We start from the raw sequence: 16,706 nt of genomic DNA on the forward strand, positions 1-16,706 counted from the left end.
TCAACCAATCTACTGGTGCTTGCTCTATTTATAATACCCACCTTGTCAACTGTCAAATCAAACACCACAGTTTTCAAAACTCATATCAAAAAAATCTAGAACTCTAATTAAAATAAAATCTAGAACTCCAATTGTATGAGATCATGTAGTACCTCACACACATAAAACAACACACCTAAATACCACCAACAACACAAAAAGAAAAAAATAAACCATCTTCTTTCCCCTAGGGACCCACAAAAACAGTTGTTGACTCCATAACCCTTGTAGAGATTCAAGATAAGACCTAAACAACAATGAAGAACAAACACCACCATGCCCATGTTTCAACATACCTTGCTATTAATGATGTCCACAATATCTACAATCTTTTCATGTCTCTTGAGTACAAATCTCCAAATTTCACATACAATGGTGAGATCTTGAATATACCATCCCCAACCAAGCTTCATTACAACCATACCCAAAACAATGTAGGGGACAGCTCTGTTCACATACAATGGTGAGATCTTGAATATACCATCCCCAACCAAGCTTCATTACAACCATACCCAAAACAATGTAGGGGACAGCTCTGTTCACATAGGTGTTCAAAGGAGCAGGACCGACCATTGAGAGACATGCCTACTACTGATCTATAGCAACAAAGTGAGGGTTGAGAGGGTATCAATGGTCCACCTCCAAACAGGTCTTTGTTGTTGATTATAATTTGATGTGGCAAACTGATTGTAAAGGTTGATTTGGCCATAAGTGGCAATAGTATACTGCATTGACTAAAAGTTACCATCCTAAACAAAACAGAAATGAGTGATTAGCCATGCTAAATGTCAAACAAACTAGGTACTTGCATTTAGGAACCCGTACCAGATAAGCACGGATGCTAACAACCACATAATGCCTCAGTGTAGCAAGACAGCATCATAATTGAATATGACTTGTAAAATAATGATCCCTCAAGGAGAACCCATATACCCCCCCAACCCCCCAAAAAAAGCTTACAAAACATTATGTGAGATTGTCTATACCACTAATCCAGTGGATGAAGCACTGTTAACAGGTGGAGGGCTAGACACTAAGGGAGTGCCATGTGTGTTTGGTCCTAAACATCACAATGCAAGGAGCTTATCTCTTCGAGCCTATTGCCTTGGCTTCATGCCCCGAGACCACCTACAAACAAATGAAATTCGTAAGCGAAACATGTGCATGTATGTATATATAAATGTGTGACCACTTGTACTTACAATTTTCAAATGGTTCACAGTTTCCCGGGATGAGTGGCATTATTATCTCTCTCTCTCTCTCTCTCTCTCTCTCTCTCACACACACACACACACACACACACACACACACATACACACACACACACACACATGCACTACACATACAAGCAAAACTTAATGAGTCACATTTGGCATACACGTCGACCAAGATGCTCTTAAGACATAACTTTTTCAAATTCATTGTTCCTGTGTCTATCTCTATAAGACTTTGCCTATGGATCCTATGCTAATACAAGCTTTCATAGTAGACATAATGGTCATATCACTGGGATGATTGCATCTTCTCAAAATAGGTACAACTTGAGATTCTGTTAGCTTTTGAGAGGTGGCATAGCATCCAGGCTCAAAGGTTCTCCGTCCTCCTCCAAGCTTGTGCTCGTCTTCAATAGCTCAAGCCAAGTTATGCCAGTTAGTTTTAATGGCTAGCCTGGGTAGGTGTACCATAGACTCTACAAAGGTTACCAGGCCGACAAACACCGCCATGACAGTCAGGCATGCTTGGCATGTCCACAGCGACGATCAGGTTGAAAGTTGTTCTCTTAATTAAACTTTAATAACATACACACTTAGCAAATAAAAGAAGCTCATCGGTTACCTCATATTGGTGTCATGACTTGGCTGGTCGGACGCCCTGGAAGTCGCAGGTGGTGCCTGCTTTCTTGTGAGCCTGCCAGTAGGCGTTGAAGGCATAAGACGGGTGGGAGGATAGGGTGTCAGGCTCGAAGCAGGGCTGGCCACGCATGACTGCCTCTCGTAGAACTGGGAGTTCATCGTGCAAGCATAGAACAAACTCGCTGTTGCTGCTACTCTCCTTGCTCTCTGCTCTGAGAGAAGGAAGCGATGTTGATGAGAGGAGGAGGCGATCGTGTTGCTTTTACTTGCCTGTAGCATCGGACGCCGCTTGTGCTGAGTTTGAAAACCCTTGAAAGTGCAGGGTTTCTTCACACCCAAAAGTAAAAGAACAAGCAGAAATATCTCTTTTAATTTTTATTCAATTATTAAAAGATTTTTTTCAAGCCTCTTCATATTTATTTATTGTGTCAAATAAATAGATACTTATTACCATTGTGAAGGCTCTTGATATTGATTCATAGTGCTAAAGAATTAGATTTTACCATTATAGATATTTTATTAATTTTACCTTTACAAATAAAAATATAAGAATAGATATATATGTATACTTTTTAAAGGCCTTTATATTGGTATATATGTATTTAAATATTTAAATAAAAATTATCGTGATGCTATACCATATATAAATTTAATATAACCATAAAACACCATAAATAGACTACGATACACATAGACACATATGTATATATTATATTAAATCAATACAAAAAGGGGCTTCTATTCTAGCATCTGCTTTGTAAAAATACTCCTCAGCTATGCAAATTTTAGCTTAGTTGATGGGATTTGATCGAGACAATATCTATAAAAGATATTATAATCAAGCAATTTTACATATGTGTACTATAATCTAATTAGCGTTTGTGTGTGTAGTATACATCATTCAATATTACACACTAGTCGAATAAAGCAGGGGGTACATAGCTAGTAGAGCATTAATTTGTTGTTGTAGGTCTTAGATCACAATCATCTCTAATAATCTCTTTGTAGTCTCACTCGAACCAATAAGAGCTCATATGAGATGATAGGAAATCTTATCTGAGTATATTACTTATAGAATCTCATGGGAGCCATTGTGTCATGGAAACTCTTATAATCATGTAAGATCAACCAATTGAGCATAGAGGAGCATGAAGGAGCCACTTATTCATATGATTAGAATCACTAATATTTTCTCCTTGTCATCGTCAAGAGTTCATACGAACTCTTCTAAACCCCTATGTGATCCTATGGACTTGTAGTGGGTCTTATGATCTCATTAGATCTTTAACAATATTTTTTTGAAATTAGATGTGCTCTTACATGAATTATATGACCTCTTAGTTCTCAACTTAGGTTCTAGTGGGTGTTAGGTAATCTTATCTTTGATCATCTCAAGACCTATGACTAAGGTATGACTTACTCTCAAACCCATCTTAGGTCTTAGATCACAATCATCTCTAGTCATCTCACATTGACTAGATCTCTAGTCATTTCCAGTGACCTTAGCAAGATTTCTCATTAGCTCTCTAACAATATTTTTTGAAATTATATGAGCTCTTACATGAATTATGAGATCTTACATCAATTATGAGATCTTAAGAAAGATCATAGCTCATGTATGGTCTTATAAGGTCTTAAGAGCATCTACCATACACTATGTGGTCATAAAAGCTCATCTTAGACATTAAAGATGATCACATTGATCTAAGAAAGTTCATGAGCTCATATATGGTCTAATGAGCTCTTAAGAGCTTCTACCATACACTATGTGGTCATAAAATCGGATCTTAGACATTATAAGATGATCACATTAATCTAAGTTGTATACATGCAAGAAAAATCATTTATGACACTATGTGGTCACCATACACTATGTGGTCATAAAATCAGATCTTAGACATTATAAGATGATCACATTAATCTAAGTTGTATACATGCAAGAAAAATCATTTATGACACTACCACCCCAATATGGAGTGGCAAATGTATATTAAGTTTAAAGAACTCTTATGAGCATAAAGCAACTCTTGTATCCACTTTTACCTTTCTACATGATTCCTAGTCACATACACTTTCGCATAAGAAGCTATCTCAAAAATAAATACACTACCCATTTATTATCTTTTAAAAAAACACTATCCATTTATTATCTTGTATGATGAACAAAGGACTTTCAGTTGATCCTATCACCTCTAAGGTTTTATGCGGCTAGTGCATCATAGTGGCTATGAGTTTGCACTTTATTTGTCACCTTGTAATAAGAGTGGTTTAAGGCCAGCGGTCCTCTAAAAATGCAACTCATCTTGCAAATAGAGCAAGAACGTTGTTTTTTTAGAGCTTAGATGCAGGCACTATTGGAAACATAGATCCTCCCACTTCCTGAGAGGTCACCCATCCCAGTTGTGTTCCTGCGAAAGCGCACTTAATTGAGGTATTCCACAAAAAGAGTGCAATATCACATTCTGCAAATGCCTTTCTAACATGCCCCTTCTTAATCATAATAAGCACATATTTTGGAGACTTTGATTGAGCTCATTAAAGGGAAAAATTTTATGCAACTAAGTGGTTTATGTGCGCACATAAAATAGCCATAATCATGACCATACATATTGGGGATCCTCCATTTATACTTTCTTCTCTTCAAGACATGTGATCAAGAGGCAATAATTTATCATAAACTTTTACTTTTATAATTGCAAAGTAAAGATAGTCTTCTACATACCTTCTTTCCTTAGTTGATATGTCTAGATGCATGTCACTCCTTTCTTGATATTATAATACCTATTATAATGAATTACTCTTTGAAAATATAGTTGAAAGTCATGGTCTTTTGTATGAATGACTCTTTGAAAATATAGTTGAAACTTTCTATTTAAAAAATGTTAAATTAAGCATTATTAGGATCCTATTATATATCATAAGATTACACAAAATCTTCTAAGAGTTCCTATAATCCATTTGTGCTAATCATGTGATCTCTTAGTAGCCCATTGAAACTCACAAGATCTTGTAAGCTCTTGTAGAAACTCATTATTAAAAGACCTTGCAAAAGCTCATACAAGCTTATAAAAGAACTTATTAATCTCACAAGATAGCATTAGATCCAAAAAAGAAGAAGCAAGTCCTAGCAATGTGCAAGAACAAATTGGATTCTCATTAATCTTAACATGCAACTCAAGGTTTTCAAATCTTGTGCTTACTCAATTTGCTAATCAACTCTCAAGCCTTGCATACAATTTTAGATAACCTTACACAAAGGAGCTCTATAAAATTTATGAACTCAAACAAACTTTTTTTGCATATAAAATAAACCCTTAAAAACAATCTACATGCATCTTTAAACTAATCTTTAAAAGCTATGTAGATAGCTTCTACATACATCTTTAAACTAACCTTTGAAAGCTATGTAGATAGCTTCTATCAAAACACTCACTCTTTCTTATCATTCCCATGTTTGTAGGTTCTTATCGTTTTTGAACTCCAAACTTATGAAACACTTGCTATCCTTTTGAAAATAAGCCACATATAGGATTCATAACGATCAAGGTGCTACCAACAAAATTTTATTTTTCATCATTTGGCAATATCAACACAAATCTTTTGTCCTCTTTGCATATATTTTAACTTAACGTAACATTAATATAAGTCACACTAGAGTTGGTAAAATCATTCTCTTACTTTTTGGTGTAAGATGAGAGCATATGCCTACATTTTAACATATGTCATATTGAGTTTATGTGTGTGTGTGTGTGTGTGTGTGAGAGAGAGAGAGAGAGAGAGAGAGAGAGAGAGAGGAGAATTTTAATATTTCATTTTATAATAATATTGATGCATGAATATTAAGTATAAAAGTTTTAAACCAATTAATTATTTATGGTTCAATTCTCTATATAGGCAATCCATTCTCTATATAAAAATTTGAATTATCTAGATAATAGCCCATATTTCTTATTCATTCTCTATATAGGAAATTGAATTACCTAGATATTGGCCCATATTTCCTATATAGGAAATTGAATTACTTAGATGTTAGTCCATATTCTCTATATAGGAAATTGAGTTATCTAGATATTGGAGCATATTAAACTGAATTATCTAGATATTGGCCCATATTTCCTCGATATAGAGGATTGAGTAAATGGAGAATTCAATTGTCTAGTTATATATAGGAAATTTCCATCTATCTAACTAGGAAATCTCTCAAAGTAAGTTTACTATATAGTTAACCACCAAAAGTGCAACACTGTAAAACACCTTCTCATAGGCCATCATGATAAAATATCATGATAAGTCAAAATCAGATCCGCGGCCTACGTCGCTGATTGCCAGAATAATCACAATCTTTTTTCCCAATCATAATCACATTAAGTTGCTCCAAACGGCAGCAACCAATACAACAACAGCTACCCGAAAGTGAGTTTGACCCCTCAAGAATTAGCGTCTCTCTTGTACATAGACGATCCACTCCTGCAACTCCTATGTTGATCAATCCTTCTCCTCCACGTGACCTACTACCCAGCAACCCGCAAGACAGCCAAGACCCTGTGATAGCTGCCCTACAGTAGCCAGAGTACCACGACTTTCAAGTTGGCAAGCCTCCAACTTCCAAGCTCTCAGAAACAAATCTACCACTTGCTCATCTCCACAGCGGTCAACTCACAACCAACTATGGTACGTCGTGGCAAGCGTCCCATGCCACCACAATAACCAGAAGACCAGCAAGCTTTTATCCCGCCCAGATCAGAATCGGCAGCAAGTATCCAAAATATTTGCCCTTAGATTGCACATAAGTCTACCCCAAAACAAGATCTATCTACATCCAACCAACCAAGGACATAAACATATACCCTCCCATGAACAAAACTCCAGATGGCAGGTCTCCCACAAAGATGCACTCAAACACGTAGACTTTGTTGTCTTTGAACCCTGAAATCCGCAGCACCTGCAACCTTGGTACCCTACACCTGTGGATACAAAAGCAAACCATGTTGCTCCTCGATCTGTGAGATCACAATCGCACTAAGATGGATTCACCATCTGTAGCAATCTGGCAAGCACGATGATCAATCACCCGACTAAGAATCGACACCATACCGTGGGTCGACACTCAATCGATTTTCTCACATAGTCATGCCAATTGGAACAATCACCGAGACAACGGCTCTCTCTCAAAGCCCATCGCCTCATCACTACACGGATCAAGGACGATCAGGAGCCTACCATCTCAATTGATTTCCCCTCAAATGGTCACGGTCAGGAGCACTCTCACTCTACTGACACCGAGAACCACTCGCGGATATGGTGCATCGCACCCCACAAGAATATCGGCCGCCAGAATTGGTGTCCACCTTGTAATAGAGCCTTCTAATAAGGCAAAAGCCACATCATCACCTAAAATAGTATGCCAGATGCTTTGTGCCCAAGTCATGTGAAACGCAAAAGCTGAAGTGCCATTGCTCAGGACTGTAGTTGAGCGACGGTGAGTCATCACCCATGGCCTGTTGGACAAAAAAAACCATATGACAAACTTGTGCGAAATGAAAATTACATGGTAAACAATGAAAGAACCATATGATAAACATTAACAATGATAAACAACAATGGTAAACCATATCACTTTGCACCTGCACTAGTGATTATGATGGTAAACATTAACAATGGTAAACAATGAAAGGACCATATGACAAACATTAACTTCCCTAAACAACAATAGTAAACCATATCACTTTGCACCTTCAATGTCATACAATCATTACAAATATGTCATAACTATTTACATAATCATTAAGATACATCATTTTAAAAATCATTATCTATTCTATCATCCTCATTAAGATCAGTAGCCCCAAAGAGATCTATTTCTATGTACATTTCAGCATCCTCATCATTAAAAACCCCTTGATGAAGGATGTCCTCATCATTAAAAGCCCCTTGATGAAGGATGTCCTCATCAACTATGTCTTCTTCCTCAAAAGGTTTTCCAGCTTCATTGGTTTGCACCTCTTCATTTGGATCTTGCTCTAGTTGCTCCTCTTCATTTACTTGCTCCTCTTCATTGTTAATATCGGCTTGTTCTTGTTGCTCCCCACCACCTTGTGAATCCACATCACCCTATTGTAGCTCTAATTCTTCAAAAATCTGCTTACTGCAGGGGGCGACTTGAACCACAAATAGCCAGCGTGGATCTTTTGGATCTGCTTTAAAGACAACCTGCTCACAATGCTTTGGGCGCACAAATGTATCTTGCTGATCGGTCCATACCTTTGTGGAGTCCACTTGGATGAGGCCACTCTTGTCTCTACGTACAGTTGCATGTGGCCCATTTGTGATTACCTTGAACCACTTCACATCAAAGATAAACAACTCAAAACTTATAAAGCCAACCTTTAATATGTCTTGAATGGTTCCAAAGTAATCAAGCATTCCACTAATTGTGTTATCATCACTTGCACTTGCTCGACTTTCTTGAACAAATTATGTTGTGACACCACAATCAAAGGTTGCTCTTCTTTGGTCTATTCGTTCTACTCGAAAATGACATCCATGTGACCAAAACGCCCCATATTTGTGATACTACAAATAGCACATAAAGACTGTTGATGGACAAACAATAACTGAGACATGTAGAGAAAAAGAAGAGAGACATGTAGAACTTAAACACTTACATGCCAATCGCATCCTTTTGTAAGGTCCTCCTCCTCCTCTGTTATAGTTAAACCAGCACGTTTGGCTTCTAAAATTGTAGCTTCTAGCCATCTACCTGTGGGAAAGTCCGGAACAGCTTGCAGACCTTCTGGATATGGGAGATTTCTTGTAGTGCGATCCCTTCTGAAACTTAAACGATCTCGTACTCGCTGCTATCGCTTGAGAGCTTCATATGTCTCAATCCACTTCTCCATTACATGCGAGTTCAAGATGCAAAATTTGTTGATTTTTTCCCGCAAATTGTTATCTTAAACGATCTTGTACTCGCTGTCGCTTGAGAGCTTCATATGTCTCAATCCACTTCTCCATTACATGCGAGTTCAAGATGCAAAATTTGTTGATTTTTTCCTGCAAATTGTTATCCATCTTTCTCTTAATGCCTTGGCCTTGAGGTTCCTCACCAATGACTCGCCTGTTAGACTCTTGAGACCATAGTCGAGGTATCTCTTGATCTGATGAACTTAAATATTCAGTGATGTAAACAAGGGACTCTTGTATCAGCCACCCTTCTGACATACTTCCCTCCGGGTGAGCCATTTGGCGAACAAATCCCTTTAATGTCTTCATAAACCTCTCCAAAAAGAACATCCATCTTGAATGGACTGTTCCAGCAACTGCAACCTCATCTACAACATGAACTAGCAGATGCATCTAGATTGTTAATAAACTTGTAGGGAAAAACTTCTCTACCATGCAGAGTGCCTCTATGGAGTTTAAACGCGCTGTCTCCAAAGTGTCTCTCTTTATCTCTTTTGAAGAAATCCAACGCACCAATGTATTAATCTTATAGATAGTAGCTCTAATGTCTTCAGTGAGGCAATCCTTTATTGCTATGGGGAGCACAAATTGTAAAAACTTGTGCCAATCATGACTCTTGAGGCCACTAAGATCATCATCCTTTGTAAATGCACTTTTCAAGCAATGCATACAACCTGTAGGAGTCTGAAACTCTGAAATTGTCCTCTTCACTTGTTGTTCCTCCATCTTACTAAAAACCCATGGGGCTCTTGGAAGTAGCACCTTTCCATTGGGTCTAGTGCGAGCCCACAACTCTTGCATGCAACCTATCTCTTCTAAGTCGTCCCTTTGGCCTTTAGTCTCCTTTTTTCCTGTCATGGTCTTCCACAGAATGTCAGCTACATTCTTGAAAATATACATCGGGTCAAGCAAATGGTTTATAAGAAGATCACCCCAATAGGGGAGTTGGTGAAATATAGAGAGCCTCATCATCCCAGGACATGCCAAGTTGCCACATTCCTCCTATTTAAGCTTCCAATCGCTTGCCTTCAGTGCACTTGGAGGAGGTCTTCCTAGATTACCATCCCGCAATTCATGATTTTCTGGAAGATACCTAACATGTCCTTGGTAGACATTCTTTCGTAATGCTTTTGAGTATCTTGAATCAAGTCAAGGATCACATAGAGGACATGCATTATAACCCGATATAGACAAACCTGAGCATTCTCCATAGCCAGGTCAATCATGCATTGTCCACATGAGAATACCTTGCACAGTTGCAAGTCTTTGGCAACTTTGCTGCTTTGACATGTCCTTCACTTCAATTCCGTTCCACAAGGTGCGTAACTCATCAATAAGTGGTGCCAAATATACATCCATGTTCTTCACCTTGTACTTTCCTGGAACTTTTAATGAGAGCAACAAATGATCTTTCTTTATTGCTAACCATGGCGGAAGATTATAATTCACAAGGCAAACAGGCCATGTGCTCCATGAAGAGCTCCGTAAACCAAAAGGGTTTACAACATCCATTGCTAGGCCAAGACGGAGGTTACGAGGATCTTCCCTAAAAGCTGGCCATTTCTCTTCAATGTGTCTCCATGCGGGTGAATCAGCAAGCACACGCATCACTTCATCTGTGGATCGAGTTATGGCATGCCATGTCATCAAGCTTGCTATAGATTTGCACCTGAACATGGTTTTTATTCTTGGGATGATTGGAAAGTGCCTAAGAACCTTTACTGGGATAGCTTCCTCCTGAACATCTTCTCTATATCTGTTAGAGCCACAATGGGGACATTCTTGCAAATGCTCGTATTCATGGCGGAAGAGAATACAATCATTGCGACAAGCATGAATATTATTGTAATCCATGCCTATGGATTTCAATAACTTCTTGGCATCTGCACGAGATGGAGGCATCTCGTTGCCATATGGCAATATCTGGTCTTTCAAAAGCCTGCAAGTATGGCAATATCTGATCGTTACTATTAAGATTTAGTCAAATACAAGTTGAAAATTTATCATTTCAACATTAGGTGTAATCTCCATAAATCCCTTACTTGAAGAGTTCAGTGACACTTATATTAGACCATCCAAAAATTGACTGTAAATTTAGCATCGTAAGAGATGCATGCAATACAGATATCTTGGCACCATTGTATAGTGGAAGGTGTGCAAGTCATGCTCCTCGAAGACACCTTCTTGTTGCTCGAGAAAGGCATCCAACATTTCCTCCATTGGACCTTCTTCCATTCCCTGACCTTCTTCCATTCCCTCGGGTGCTGTTAATGGAGCTCCATCTGTCACTCCCTCCTTCGATATTCTCATCCTTTGTTGGGGATGAGAATTCATAGACGCAATGTTATCAAGATGTGGTTGCACACTTGCTGGGTTGTACGATTGAAACCGTAAATTTTGTAAGCGCTCCATTGGAAATATGCCAGCCTCATGAATATGCTGGTTGCAAATCCTTCGTTTTCGAAATATTTGGTACTTACATCGCATGCATGGACACGCTATTATCTCTTCAAGATTGAGAGGCTCCATCTAGCAGGATAACATGTATATGTAGCTCATTAAATGCAAATCATTACGCATTACACAAAGCATTATGTAAACCATAAAACAGGGCTTCTTTTCCCCAGCCGTGAGGGAGATTTTCAATATAACATTTAAAGCGTCAAACGGGCTTCTTTTCCCCATCCGTTGAGGGAGATTTTAAAAATAACATTTAAAGCGTCAAACGGGCTTCTTTTTCCCAGCCGTTGAGGGAGATTTTAAAAATAACATATAAAGCGTCAAACGGGCTTCTTTTCCCCAGTCGTTGAGGGAGATTAAGTATACATTAGCGATGTTTAGGCATATACATTAGCTTATGGATATGTGCTTTAGGCAATTACATTAGAGTATATACATATAGACATAACGTTGACATGCATGTCTTAGACATTAGATTTCAAGTCGAAAAAGAGACCGAAACGCCTTGGGTATGCGCCAAAAAGGAAATCTCTCTCTCTCTCTCTCTCTCTCTCTCTCTCTCTCTCTTGCAAAGTGTGTGTATGTGTGTAAAGACAAATAAGCACATACATTAATTTCTTATGCACTCACATATATGCTAATATTAGCATATATGTGCATAAAACAACAAGCTTGCATACTCAATTTCAATTAATAATTATAAATTGAGAACAAATTAAAACATAACAAAAAAAGAACATAATAGTAATAAAACAACATAATTGGTAATGTGCTTACCTCTCAAATGTGGATTGGATAGTATATGTTCGAAGCAAATCTGCAAGCTAGGGCACACGTGGGAGAAACAAACCTACACACACATTGCATACATTAGTAATACATGCACATACACAAGCTCTCTTACTCTCTACATCTCACAACACACACATACAAATCTTCTCTTCATACATAATTAAGAAGGTAAGAAGAAGGATGGAGAGAGGGGAATGAGATATACACACACATCACACATTTATCCTAATCTCTCTCCACACACACACACACACACATAAGAAGATGAGGAGAGAGGGAGAGGCAAAATGCCATAAGAAGATGAGGAGATGGGGAGAGGCAAAACGCCCAAGGAGAGAGAGAGAGAGAGGGAGATCTACACACACACTTTACTAATTCTCTCTCCACACACACACACACACACACACACACACACACTTCACTAATTCTCTCCACACACACACACACACATAACAAACAAGAGTGGGTTGAATGGAAGAAGGCGAACGCTTGAGGGAGATGCACGCATACCTTGTCTGGATATTCGACGCCGTGCAAAACAGAGAATAATAGGTTCTCGGCTGTAAAAAAGTTACGGGCGTCGGAATATGAGTCGGTATATCCGTCGGTATACGTGTCGGCATACGAACTTTTGAAAATTACCCGCCCGACTTTTTGCCTCCAAGTTTAGGACGTACATACCGACATTTGACATTTGCATCGGTGTTCTAACGTCGGTATGCCCTAAACCTCTAGTAGTGGAGGTCCACAATAGATGAGCGGCCCTTCTCTTGTGGCTCTGCAATGAGGTCCACAATAGACGAACGGCCCTCCTCGCGTGGCTCCATGCTAAAACCTAAGCCTAACACAAAGGTCCAACGCTTAGTGCTAAGTAGCACTAATGAAGCTATAAAACAATGCTAATGGGCCCACTAATGCTAATCCAAATCAAGAGAGTAAGGAGAGTGAAAATGACTTCTGATAATGAGGTTAAAAAAAAAGTTTTTTGGTTTTATAAGCTCGAATGAGGTTCGGTGGCATCATGCACTTTAGGGTTTGCAAGATGTACGCTCTGGATTTTAGGGTTACTGAGACAAACGGCCAAGATACACTTAATTTTAGGGTTGGTGAAGGATCGACGGCTAAGATTTGAAATTAGTATCTCGTTCGAGGTACATGGACGGCTTAGATTTTAAGTCATTACCACGATCGAGGTATGTTTGACAGTCGAGATTCATTTAATACCTCGATCGAGATATTTAAACAGCTGGGATTGCATCTTCCAATGTGCATGAATGGACGGTGGAGATTGCATCTCTATACCTCGAATGAGATATGTGGACGGTGGAGATTGCATCTCTATACCTCGAACGAGGTATTTCATTGGTTGAGATTTAATTTCAATATCTCGTTCGAGATATGTGGACGGTGGAGATTGCATCTCTATAGCTCGAACGAGGTATTTCAATGAATGGTCGAGATTTTATTTCAATATCTCGTTCGAGATATGTGGATGGTAGAGATAGGCTGGTCAAATATGCCTAGGGGGATACATCGTGGCATTGATGTGGAACCAAGTGGCATGAATATCTCGATTGAGATAGTGTGGTGGCGGTGACCTGTATTGGTGACATGGATGATGACTAGAAATCCGAACCTGCTAGCATGGCATTAGTTGGTATCTCGTTCGAGATATGTCGCTTTAGGCTTGGGAGGCACGTGTCGTGTTTTAATTGATGGCGATATCACGATCGAGGTACTCTGCTCGAGATATGTGGACGTCCCAATTTCAGAGAGAGTGAACGAAAGTGAGTACCCTCATCTTGCAACCGCCACCAACAGGATTATGTAAGATGTGCCTTCTGATAGATTGTGCATTTGACTGTGGCAGAAGGTTTTCTTTCATTTAGAGCTGATTTCAGTCTTTCTTCGAAGATTTTTTCAAATTCTTCCAAAGTCGGCCTCGGACTTTTTTGCCTTTGTCCTTTTTGGAGTCGGATTTTTCATCGGATTTCTTCGTCCGCTTTGCCTTTATCTTCTTCTTTATTTCTTCATCACTATCGGAAATTGGAATCTTCGTCCGGTTCGCTCTCAGAATCATCTTCATTGTCAGAATCCAAGCCAGATTCGGAATCATCGTCTGATCTGTTATTCATTGTTTTGCAGATTTTGCGCTCGCTCCTTTTGGCGGCGCTTACTAGATCATTGAAAGCATTTGCTCCCTGCAAACCCAAGCTTTTGAATGCATTGCGAATCTCCTTCCGTAATCTTTTACAAAAATATTCAGACATTGTTGCGACCGATGGTCTATCATTGGTGGCTAGACGATTTATTAGACTGAGAAAGCACTGGGCGTAGTCCTCCATGGATAGCTTCTCTTGCTTTAGCTCCTTGAGCTTCCTTAGGACATCGTTTGGTGTTTTTTCTTTCTGAAATTGTGCCAGGAACGCTTCTTCGAGTACGTCAAAAGTGGAAAAATGTGCTACTCCGTAGGGACTGAACCATGCCATTGCCTTACCGCCTAAAGTTCCTGCGAATTCCTCTAGTTTCTCTGGATCACCATATAATGTATTGAACCCATTGTATTGAACCCACTGGCTTACCATCGCGTCTCAAACTGCGCAACATGATTATCAGGTTCTTGTTTTTTCTTTCCCACATAATCTGCAAACTTGCATTTTAAATTTGCCATGTTGGGTTGGGGGTCATGATTTAGATTTGGGTTCGCCATGCTGCCGGTTGGTGGATTATGTGGAGGTGGGGGTGGAGGTGGGAGTGGGGATCGGCCTAAGCCAGAACTCTGAATTTGACTTACAGGAGTCTTAGGCTCAGGAAATTTTCTTGTCGGATCAGCCACAGTATCGGATAGATCCGATGTGGTCTCTGACTCGAGAATTGTTGTGGATTTTCGGATTGAAGTCCGAGCCCATTTGCGTTCCGATTCTGTAATGGATTGAACTGTAGTATCCGATTTGCTTGCCATGTCGAAAGGGCTGTAGTTCTAACTGTTGCTAGCAGATCCTCTTCACCACGGTGTTGCCTATCGGGAGTGTCCGTAGGAGCGATTACAGGTCCCATCGTCGGGACTTCTGTCTGCGTTCCCTCATTGATTGGATCGGCCCCATCGGATTGGGTACCAACTTCCAAATTCTGTTGCGAACTTCGGGCTATTGTGCTGTGCGCTCGAGCTCCTGTCTCCTTGTGTAATACGATGAAAAGCTGCACCCACTGTAGTTGTCTAACATGTAGTCTCCATTCCACTACTGCACGCTATGATGTACTTCAGACTTTACACATCCTAATCAGATCATCATCCGTGATCGGACAACTGACTGCTTTCTGTTGTCGGCATTGTTCCGCTCTTCTTCTTCGTCATCATCGGAGTTGATTGGGTAATCAAACTTGTAGGATTGCCAAGTGTTGGGGGTTGATTGACAATTCCTTTAGAATTTTAATCCATAGTAACTTCGAAAATGGCAACACACACTTTCATGCTTATCTGAAACATTGGAAAGACTACTATGAATAGGCGCTTCAGAAATCAAACTGTGAATAACTTTCATTGCAAATTGGGAAGCGTAAATGACTTTCAGAGAATGATTCAAAAACTGCAAACTCATAACTCGGAAAAAGAGTACAAAGAACACTCAGAAAATATCTAAACATCTTCTTCTTCATTCATTCAACATTCTGATACATTTTGTTAGATTCATACTTTAGATACCGATATTACAGAGATTCTGAACATATGTAGCTGCGTCAACTGACAGCAGATCGGAAGCAGTGTGTCTCTTTGGATTTTCGTGCCTTTTCCTATATAATTACTATGCTTAATCGGGTCTATTTTAATCCTCTTAACAGCTCCTTCAACTTCTGTATGGTATTTATAATTTCATCTTTTCAACCTTGATCCTTCTTGCACTTGTTAAATCTTGTTGCTTTATGTCTTACACTGTTTATGATGTGTATTGTTTGTCTATAAATTGTCAAACACACACACATTCACCTTTCATTTATGTACACACGCACATTCTAAATTGACTTTCACATACACGCACATACACACATTTACTTTTAATGAGTTGCACATATACACTTACTCCTGCGCACATTCCCTTTCCTCTAATACATGCATATTCACACACATTCAGATAATACAAATGAAAATACATATTCATGCATACAGGTTTGTTGACACACTTTTTTGCATTGGGTTGGCATGTACACACACCTAATTGGTGAAAACCCCATTCTACAGACACATACATACACCTACACATATACTTGATGGTTCCACTTCATATGATCTTAGAACGTTTATTTCCTTTCTTTACAAAATGACCCTTGGAATGATGATGCCCTTAGTAATTATTATCAAAGTATCGCCTTCAAGATGATGATTATGAAGGAATCTAGTTGTGTGTTTTCTTCTTTTGTATAAGCGATAAAAAGCTGGGGAAGACATGCATTACCTGTCTACCCATACTAGGCCATGTTATTCTAACACGGTTTGGATGGTGGTAGGTAACTATTCCCTAACCATGGAACGAGGACATCTGCTGGATTCTATCAATTATGCATGGAAGTAAAAATGGTTTAAGCTTTTTAAATGGGAAATAG

General features: G+C 39.1%; 1 long non-coding RNA gene across 1 annotated transcript; it reads right to left on the reverse strand.

Annotated features, from left to right (window-relative positions):
• Positions 1-696: 696 nt before the first annotated feature.
• On the reverse strand, positions 697-2,013 carry LOC147611330 (uncharacterized). Its single transcript, XR_015263740.1, has 3 exons — positions 1,876-2,013; positions 1,026-1,167; positions 697-788 (listed from the first exon to the last, which is right to left on the reverse strand). It is a non-coding gene; the product is annotated as an uncharacterized LOC147611330 (long non-coding RNA).
• Positions 2,014-16,706: the final 14,693 nt, after the last annotated feature.

Source organism: Cibotium barometz, chromosome 47 (genome assembly GCF_041138505.1).
Source record: "Cibotium barometz isolate CiBa-2024 chromosome 47, ASM4113850v1, whole genome shotgun sequence".
Taxonomy (NCBI): domain Eukaryota; kingdom Viridiplantae; phylum Streptophyta; class Polypodiopsida; order Cyatheales; family Cibotiaceae; genus Cibotium; species Cibotium barometz.